General features: G+C 39.7%; 1 pseudogene across 1 annotated transcript; it reads left to right on the plus strand.

Moving 5' to 3' along the window:
- Positions 1-9667: 9667 nt before the first annotated feature.
- On the plus strand, positions 9668-10191 carry LOC107184636 (annotated as a pseudogene). The gene has a single exon (XR_001515537.1). The product of XR_001515537.1 is annotated as a 60S ribosomal protein L21 pseudogene (transcript).
- Positions 10192-10409: the final 218 nt, after the last annotated feature.

Genomic DNA, 10409 nt, shown 5'->3' on the forward strand with positions numbered 1-10409 from the left:
TGCATTCCCACCAGCAGTGTACTAAGGTTCCTTTTCTCCACATCCTCACAAACACTTACCATTTGTTGATTTATTGATGAAAGCATCCTGACAGGTGTGAGGTGATACCTCATTGTCATTTTAATTTGAATCTCTCTGATGATTAGTGATGTTGAGCATTTTTTAATATGTCTCTTGGTCACTTGTATGTCCTATTTGGAGAAGTGTCTATTCAGGTCTTCTGCCAATTTTTTGATTGGATTGTTTATCTTCCTTTTGAGTTGTATAAGAACTTTATATATTTTGGAAATTAACAGCTTATCAGATATATCATTGGCAAATATGTTCACTAATACAGTAGGCTCCCTTTTCATTTTGATGCTCGTTATCTCCCATAACTTGTTATGTCTACCAACACCTAAGCCTCATTTCTTGATTATTTGTATTTTTGGCTCACTGTAATTCTTTCAAATAATATTATTGCTTTTATTCTTCATAATTTCTATATTCACTTACATGATCCTTCCAATACCTTCACCTCTCAGTTTTTTTAAGCTCCTTCTCTCTAGATAGCTTGTTCTTCCCCAACCTCAATCACTCACTCCCACATTATCTTTCATTATCAATAACTGAAGAGCATCTATTTTCCTCTGATGCTCTAATAATCATTTCCCAAATTTCTGGCTCATTCCTTCTAGTACCCCAATCTATACAATATATTGACTCAAAGACTATCTCCAAACTTTTGCTGTTACTGTTTTCTGCCCCCTTGATATCCTCATTTCTCTTCTTACCTAGCTAAGTTCTTTAGTCAGACATTAAAATCACTGTCTTAACTCTCTACATTTTTGCTTTCATACATGCTTAATAGCTAAATTCTATGTTGGAATCTAACTCTTTGCTTACTCCAAACTGCACCTATACTATTGAACATAATTGGAGGAAAATGCACAACAATACTAACTTCAAATTTATGATCTTGAATCCCAGGTGGGCACTTACTTCTGCAGGCAATCAAATGATGATTCATTTTACTCTTCCAGTCTCCTGCACAACTATTCAGATTTTTCCTCTCTAACTTCCAACATCTATTTACCCGTTCTTACTCTCAACTAAAGACTTGTTTCATATTTTCCTGAGAAAGTAGAAACAATCAGCAGAGAATATCCAACACTCCCACTACATTATCACATGCTAGAGGACTGGTACATGAAATTCCTGCATGGGTAAGGTCCATAGGCCTGGCTGGTGATCAGGGCCAATCAGATTCCCCACTTCCCTGCCTCCCTGCATCCTCCTTCCCTTGCTTCCTCAGCACCCTGCCTCCACCACTGGTTGCCTGCTATGTTCCACGCCATCCCCTGGTGGTCAGCGCATATCACAGTGAGTGATTGAACTCCTAGTCTCCCAGTTGAACTCCCAAGGGGACAATTTACATATTAGCCTTTTATTATATAGGATAGATACACCCATCTACCAGCTTCTGTACCATATACACTACTTCCCTTCCTGTTACAATGGATGTCATTCCCATACTCTTATCCAAAGTCAATTTCTCAATTTGTGGATTAGATTATATTCACAAATATTTTCTCTCTGCTCAATTGTTCCCATAGGCTTATAAACATGATGCTCCTACTCCTGTATCTCTCAGTTCAAATTCCCAGAAGAAAAGAATAAATGGTTGATCATGGGTTGACTGTCCAGTTATGGCAAGAGAGCAAAAAGAAATCTGGTTTCCAGAACACTGGAGAAAAAAAGTTATTTAGATGTCACTAACATATGCATTTCATGACTATTTTTCAGAAATAACTTGGTTATAACAGACATTGAAAATTTCAGAACAGGATGATTAGGGGAAAGCAGAAAGGGGAGCTTGGACAAAGAGGAGGGTCTGATAAGTACCACAAGACTAGAGAGGCAAGTTTCCAAGTTCAAGAAGTCAGGGAGAAGTATTCAGGAATGATATTTCAACTCTAGACCAATCAGCAAGAACAAGTGGTGGAACCATATCAGAAATCTTTAACATGCTTATTACAGAACTAGAAGCTTAATACACAAAATTTGTGCAGGTAGGGAGGAGGTGTCCCTCAGCCCAGCCTGCACCCTTTCCAATCTGGGACCCCTCAGGGGATGTCTGACTGCCTGTTTAGGCTCAATCCCTGTGGGATAGGGCCTAAACAGCCAGTCGGACATCCCTCTCACAATTTGAGATTTCTGCCTCCTAACCATTCGCCTGCCTGCTGCCTGATTGCCCCTAACCATTTCTGCCTGCCAGCCTGATGGCCCTCTAACTGCTCCCCTGCCAGCCTGTTCAACGCCTAACTGCTTCCCTGCCAGCCAGATCACCCCCAACTGCCCTTCCCTGCCAGCCTGATCTCATCACCAACTGCCTTCCCCTGCTGGCCTGATCACCCACAACTGCCCTCCTCTGCCGGCCATCTTGTGGTGGCCATCTTGTGGTGGCCATCTTGTGGTAGCCATCTTGTGGTGGCCATCTTGTGATGATGTGGGGGTGGTCATTTTGTGATGACGTGAAGGCATCACATGAGGGCCTGAGGGCCACATAGGCTTTTATTAGTATAGATTAAAGACTTGTTTGAGAGAGGAAGATAACAATAAAACGTGGGTTAACAAATGTATAAGTGATTTTTAAAAGTAAGTTGTAAATACAGTGATTCTTAGAATCATAATAATTTGATTATATTTGTTTGTAATAAAATGAGACTTCTTCAATTAAGGCCTCTGATGAAGGAGAGATTTTTATAACCATCAGCTTCAAAACTGGTCCATGCTATACTGCAACACTGGCAGGACAAAGCAGGGCCACACACTTGAAGTACATAGCTCAGCAGGCTTCTCTAAAACACAGTCTAAGAGAGAAAGAAAAAGAAAGAAGAAAGAAAGAAAGAAAGAAAGAAAGAAAGAAAGAAAGAAAGAAAGAAAGAAAGGAAGGAAGGAAGGAAGGAAGGAAGGAAGGAAGGAAGGAAGAAAGAAAGAAAGAAAGAAAGAAAGAAAGAAAGAAAGAAAGAAAGAAAGAAAGGATTCTGTAGCACAAAACAAGATTCATAAAAATAGAAGGAAAATGAGTTTCAGCTTGAATCAATACTGACTAAATCATTTGGGGAAAATATCCAAAGCACCATATATTCAATAAGCATAAATGCCTGAAACAATAATGATAACAAAAGAGACTATGAGGTGACCATAGGCAGCAAGTTCAGTGTGAGTTGATAGTCAAAGTGGTCAGTGTGGGCTACAGGCTACATAACACAAGAGGAGAGGGAACAGTGTGGCCCTTCCAATCGACCCAGGGACACTGTATCTGAGAGAGTGTGCTTCACTCCAGAGCCATAGCACCAATAAGATGAGGCCATCTGATTGCACCACTAAAATAATTTAAAAACCAGGTTTCAGTAGAGAGGCAGGGTTAGAGGCAAGGCATTGGCCAAATGTGGACAGAAGAATTAGTTCAATGCCCTCAAACATCTCTTAATTTACTAAATTGTTTTGTCCCTAAATATGAGTGAGAGAAGGGTTTTTTTCTTCTTCTTGTTCTTCTGAAACAAAACAGAATATTGTCCTGTTTTTTCTCTCCTGAACAATTTATGTAGAGATTCAATAGGTCAGAAGTCAATTCCTGAAATTCTCTCGGCACTTTCCGATGGCAGAATTGCCGAAAGCTGCTTTGTCTTTCAGAGGAGGGCAATTATTAAAGTGGGGATAAAAGAAATGGCACTGGAGTGAATACTGAAGAATGCAAGAAAATGAAAGTTGAGGGCCTTTCTGACAGATAGTATGAGAAATGGCAAGATGTATTTTGGCTTGGCAAGAAGGCTGATCTGGCTGTCCCTAAGGGACATTTATTAGTCAGACTATTTAGTTACAAGAAACAGAAATTCACTCAAATCTAAATGAATGGGGATTTATTCTAAGAACTTGAGTACTTCATGGAACCCAAGGGCAGGCTGATCAGCTAAGCCTCATATTTGTGTAGAATTAAGGGCAGGTATGCCTTCAATAATTAAGGCATCTACTATCAATCTTTCTCTGTCTTACTGGGCCTCTAGTTTTTGCTGTTATCTGGATTTTGATTCTATTTATTGGTTTCTCTCTTTAGAGTGTTTCTTTTACCTAGCTCTCAGCATTGTAGGTTCCAAACAGCTGTGGTGAAATGATAGCCACACACTCTGGCATATTAAACAATCAACTGAGCTGTTGAGTTCCAAATCTAAATTCTTTGGACAGAGGATGTGATTGGTCTAACTGGTCAGTTGTCTACCCCTATACTGGTCATCTGTGGACAAATGGGTGGGACCACAGGGCTACTCAGGAATATCTGATAAAATGAATTCTTCAAAGACCTTTTACAGGAGGTGGAAAATAATGGACAGAAAAGGTTAAAAAATAAAAGGTAACTTTTTCATTGAGGGCTTTAAATGCTGGGTGGAAGGGCTTTTATTTTTATATGGTAAATAATTTAATCCATTTATTTAAGCCCACAATTTAAGCAATTTAAGCAAAAGAGAGCTGAACAAAGGATTGCTATTATAAGATTATTCTAGCAGCAGGAGAAATTGAAGAGTGCAATAATGTAAGACTCACAGCCCAGAATAAGGATGGCAATAACCTTCACTTGGCATAATAAGATTTTAAGCTGGATGACCACAGTGAGAAGAAAAAAATGAAAAGAAGGATTTGGGAGATTCCTGATAGAATTTGCTACTCCCCAGTTGTAGGAATCAAGGTAATGTATATGAATCAATGTTGAGAACTGAAAAAGACTATAAATGTCCCCATAAATGTGTCCAAAAATAAAGAATGAGAAGCATGATGATCATATGTTGACAGTAGACATGCATGCGAAGGAAATCAAAGGAATAAAAGCTGACACAAACTATTGGAAAAGCAGGTCTCAAGTTGAGGACTATAGGCTCAAGATAAGGATGACAGACAATCCTCCTGGACTTAATCATTATGAAAGGGAAAGGGGGAGGGCTTCCTATAACAACAGCGGTAGAGAACACAGGAGTGTAACATTGTTTTCACCTATTATAAAATAGTTATAACAAAGAGACTCATTCTTCTTTCTATTCCAAAAGAGTATAGGATATCTTTCCTGGCCTAATCATAAGAATTCAGTAAAAATCAGTCTTGCAAGCCTTGAAGTGAGTCCTCTCCCACACACAAAAGAAGATGAATGGGCATGACCTCACATAGCCGCTTTTCCTGGTCCTTTGCTACATTTTTGATTGAGCAATTTCCCTATTGCCAGATGATTATGCATGGCAGACTGATTCAGAGGCCATTGTCTGTTTTGAAATGAACCCCTAGAGTGCACTAATGGGATTTTATGCCGTTAATGCTGAACTGAGTGGGATGAGAAATCACTTTTCTGATCTGTCTGTTCCTTCGTCTCAGAGCTCACTGAAAGTACAAGCGACTATGGAAAGAAAAAGAATTCACTGAGATCCTGGCCCTTCCACCATCCTCCTAAGCCCCAGCAGTGAATTAGGGTGACCTCACCTCCCCCATCCTTTGATCTTTCCTGGTTTACTTCAAGACATCCAGTCATCAGCTCCAATCTGTCAGGGTGGATAAGTCATCTCTTGTCCTCTTTATAGCCCACCTCATCCAGAATAAAAAGCCTGGTGCTGTGGGGACATTTTACACCAGGGACGATCACCTTTGTAGATCAGGCCCTGTACCCAATTACTTTCCCAAGTCTTTCCTTTGCTGATTTTCCTTCTCTGGTCCTAACTCCTTGAGAAATCTACTGTTTTTGTGCCCTGTGGGCAAGAAGGGAAGATGGGTTGAGCCACAACTGAGCTGTTTATGCTTCTTTTGCCTTAACTACCAGGTAAATACCTGCCCCCCACCCCCCTGCCACCCCCAAGAACAAAACCCAGAGAGATTGAAGCTCACAGCTGGGTCTGGATGCCCCTCCTTACCTGCAGGACAGCTTTTCAGTTATTAATTTCCAACTCAGACTGAAACTTGTTGTTCCTCTTTTCTTGCTTAGAGCCAGTTTGCTTTCAAAGTGTTGGCATTAACCAAATTCCTTTGCAACTAAACAATCCCATTGTTCAGCAAGTTTCTTACAAATTGGTTTTATCTCTATCATCTTTCCCTCCTGCTGCTGGAGAGGGAGGAGGGGAGAAGTGTGAGGAGGTGGGTCTGCAATGAAGATAAGTAACCTGTTAGGATTAGAGAGGAGTGGTGAACTGCAGTGCCAGAGGAGTCAGACCTGTGAGAGCTTCTGAAAGTAGCAGCAAAGAGATTGGGACAGTGCTAGGGCCTGAAAAATCAAGGGCAAATAGAGCAAATCTCTATTACTGCTATTAGTAGAACTGCCCCACTCACACAAGAGCCTTCTCTCTTCCTCAGTTCTCAGTCCCTGCCTCTAACCTCCAGTCCAACCACCCAACCATGCTAAACAAAATGGTGAGCATTCACTTCACTCTTTCTCCTATGCTAGAGGAGGTGAGGGTGTAGGGCAAGCATGTCAAACTCAAAGACTAACATGGGCCAAATAAGCAAGGTTTAAGTTTATGTGGGCCACAAAAAAACAAAACCTTCAATTTTCATAGAAACATAGGTTTATTTCAATAGAGACATGCTGAATATAAAGGGCTGAAATAAATGAGTAATCATTAACAGAATAATAGAACATTTTAATAAAAATTAATATTTTTTCTTGAACATTAACTTACCAGACACCGAAGAACTGCACAAATTAATAAGCATAACACAAATAAATCTATTTTTCTTGTTCTCTGAGAGCAAAATCTTTCCTGTTGCGCACACCAAACAAGTCAGTGCAAGACTAATGACGTGGCAATCAGCTGCTAAAATATTTGCTTCTAGTATTAGTGGGGAGAAATGGTGTGCCTGCATGCAAGGCACATAAAGGAAATGAATGCAACACGATTATAGTAATCAGTCATTATCAAATGTTGTAGTTATTAATAATTATGTATAACAGGATATTGTAAAAATTAAGTTACAAAATTTTTATTAAAATGTTTCTTTCATACTGTTATATTGGCTGGACAGCAAAAATATTCGTTGTGGGCTGCATGTGGCCCACAGGCCGCGAGTTAGGGGAACTCACTTTAGATGTAATATGTCTCCAGCAGCAAAGATGTCTGGGAAACATTGGATTCTCTGTTTAACTCTCCGTAGCCTCGGTCTTGACTGACTACCCAGACAACCAGTAATGCTGCCCAAAGATAAAGGTCATGCCCCCAGGAAGGAGGTTAATAAGTGTGGTAACTCCCTGACATTACCTGTTAATTTAAGAATGCATTGTTTTTTCTGGTGGACTATGGGACTACCTACTATATGGTTTTATTATGACCCCCTTATAGAAAGGGATCCTGTCCAGGGAGGGATGTGGATTTTTCCAGGCTGGCCACCACTGGGAGAAGCTGCTTTGCTCTTGTATGTAATTTTCTCCCATTAAAGGTCTGATGAATTTGAATAAAGCTATGTGTCAGTCTTGGGAATGGATCCTGAATTTAGACTTTTGGGGCTTTCCCCCAGCAGAGGGGCTCAGAGCTAACCTCTACAAGAAGTTTCATTTGATCCTAGAAACAACTGAGATATAAACATTGTTATTACCAATTCACAGATAAGAAAACTAAAGCTAAAAGAAAGAAACTTGGCCACGGTTACACAAATATGAAAGAAGTTTAAAAATCCAAGCATTGTGTGACTCACCCTTTCTTCTATGCTATGATTTCAAGCTTTTGAAATTAACAAAATTTTATATGTAAAAGTTGAAAAGCTGTATATAGTTAAATATTTTTAACCACATAACAAATGCTAATTTGTAGAGAGCTTTAATTATAGAATGTATACATGTAATTTTCTGAATTTTGTAAAATAACTACAGGCCCGATGCACGAAATTCATGCAAAAGGTTCAGCCCTTCCAGCCCTGGCTTTGTCTGGAAGGATGTCCGGAAAGTCATTTGACTGTCTGGTCTAATTCTTATGCTTTTATTATTATAAATAACACTAATTAAGCACTCAATGTATAGACAATGATCCATGTTCAGGAGCAATTTGAAATATCACTAATATTAAAACAACTATATTATAGGTAAAAAGTTGGTTGATAAATTGAGATGAGAATTAGAAATAAAAGTTATCTCCCTCTTTACATGTTCTACCATAGCCAGAGTATATGGTGTAACAGAGGTATTATATTTTGTGCCTAAGGGAAATTGAATTTAGGAATATGCACTGCCACTGAGTGAAAATGAAACCTGGACTCAGAGATAATAGTTTCATAAGACATAAAACTAAGTATGTGTGCTAAGCACCACCTGGAAGTGGACCTTTCCGCCTCAGTGGATTAAGGCCCTGCAGCCACATGCAGGAGCCTTCTCCCGTCTTCACTAGGAAAGTGCATCTTCCTGCCTGCTTTTCCCTTCCTCTGGATCACTGCTCCCCTGACTTGGTTGTCGGATGGCCCTGTGTCTGGGGTAGACAGGCGAATAGAAACAAGATGCCTCACTCGGTGCCATGCCCCTGTAGAAAAACCTGTGGGAGGCATATGAATACCTGGTAATTGAGATGGTTCCGGGCACATTCAGATGGTTCTGTGGCAGCATGGCGCAATCTGTGAATACTTTGATAAACATTTCACTCTTGGAGAGTGTGTAGGCAGTCGGATGAAAATTTTCATGCTATGAAAAAATATGTGAGTGTTGTGGCCTCCGCCTCTACCCCATTCAACTACCTCTCCATCATGCTATGAGAAATGATGGGGAAATTTGTGTATATATACTAGTTTATGTATGTATATGTGTGTATATATAGGTATGCATAGAAGTATAAATACATGTCTCTCTATATATAAATATATAGTTACACCTAGAAAAGTAAAAGAAAAAGAAAAAGACTTTTATATTCTAAAATAGACAGAGGCTTTAAAATAAATTTTTCAAATGATGAGTTCTGGACTTGACCTGCACGCAGAGCAGGCTAACCCACTGGACATGCCTGTAGATTGAAATACTCTGCTTTTTCTGATAAATGTCGGAGGGCAAGTAATTCATTTCAGAAAACTAGGTTGAAACTTTAGTCATCCCATAAAATACCTGTCACCAGCACCATCCCCTCAAATGCTCTACATTGAATCATATTGACCCTAAACCTCAGGAGGGATGACATCTAGATATATCGCAGGCAGTTTATGCAATAAGACTGTAACTCAGGAGAGATTGCAAACCTCAAGATACATTTTTTGAACTCATTGGCACACAGGAAGTAGGTGAAGCAGGAGGAGGAGGAGATTGCCTAGGGAGGATGTGCAGGCTGGGAAGAGATGAGAATTGAGGACAAAATCTAGAAACATTAGTATTAAGGAACAGATGAAGGAAAAGAAGCCTTGAAGAAGACTGAAAATGACCTTTTCAGAGATGGAAATCAGGAGAAGCCAAGAAGAGAGGGTGTTTTAAGAGAGTGTCCTGGATAGAGATCAAGGATTTTTTTTTATTCTTCTTAATAATTAATAGAGAAAGCATCTTAGTGAAAATGCCAAGGAAGGTACTAATATTTTTTGAATACCCACTGTGTACCAGGCACTGAGCTAACCATTTTGCATGTGTTGGAACATGAAAATGTTCCTTGAATGTGGGTTTTTATGGATAAATATTCAAGATTTAATACATTTTTAGCCTTTCGGCCAGAACCGCCATCTTCCAGTAATTCGCCAAAATGACTAACACAAAGGGAGAGAGGAGAGGCACCCGCTATACGTTCTCTAGGCCTTTTAGAAAACATGGAGTTGTTCCTTTGGCCACATACATGTGAGTCTACAAGAAAGGTGATATTGTGGACATCAAGGGAATAGGCACTGTTAAAAGAAGAATGCCCCACAAGTGTGACCATGGCAAAACTGGAAGAGTCTACAATGTCACCCAGCATGCAGTGGGCATTATTGTGAACAAGCAAGTTAAGGGCAAGATTCTTGCCAAGAGAATTAATGTACATATTGAGCATATTAAGCACCCTAAGAGCCGTGATAGCTTCCTGAAATGTGTGAAGGAAAATGATCAGAAAAAGAAGGAAGCCAAAGAGAAAGGTACCTGGGTTCAACTGAAGCGTCAGCCTGCTCCACTTTGTGGGAACCAATGGAAAGGAGCCTGAGCTGCTGGAACCCATTCCCTACGAATTCATGGCATGAAAAGTGGGGAAAAATAAAAAAGACTTCTGTGCTGATAAAAATGATTCTCTTACTTGAGTAGAAGTGTGGCATCCCTTCTAAAATAAAAAAAGTATTTAATACATTTTTAAATATGTGAAGCTTTAAGTACATTTTCTGAGGAATAATGAATTCTAATTTTGTCACTGCCAGAAGCTTGCACAATGGCCTGGAACAAATCACTATCTGTCTGGGATTTTGTTTTCTTATCCATA

This window comes from Myotis davidii, unplaced genomic scaffold, assembly GCF_000327345.1.
Source record: "Myotis davidii unplaced genomic scaffold, ASM32734v1 scaffold201, whole genome shotgun sequence".
Taxonomy (NCBI): domain Eukaryota; kingdom Metazoa; phylum Chordata; class Mammalia; order Chiroptera; family Vespertilionidae; genus Myotis; species Myotis davidii.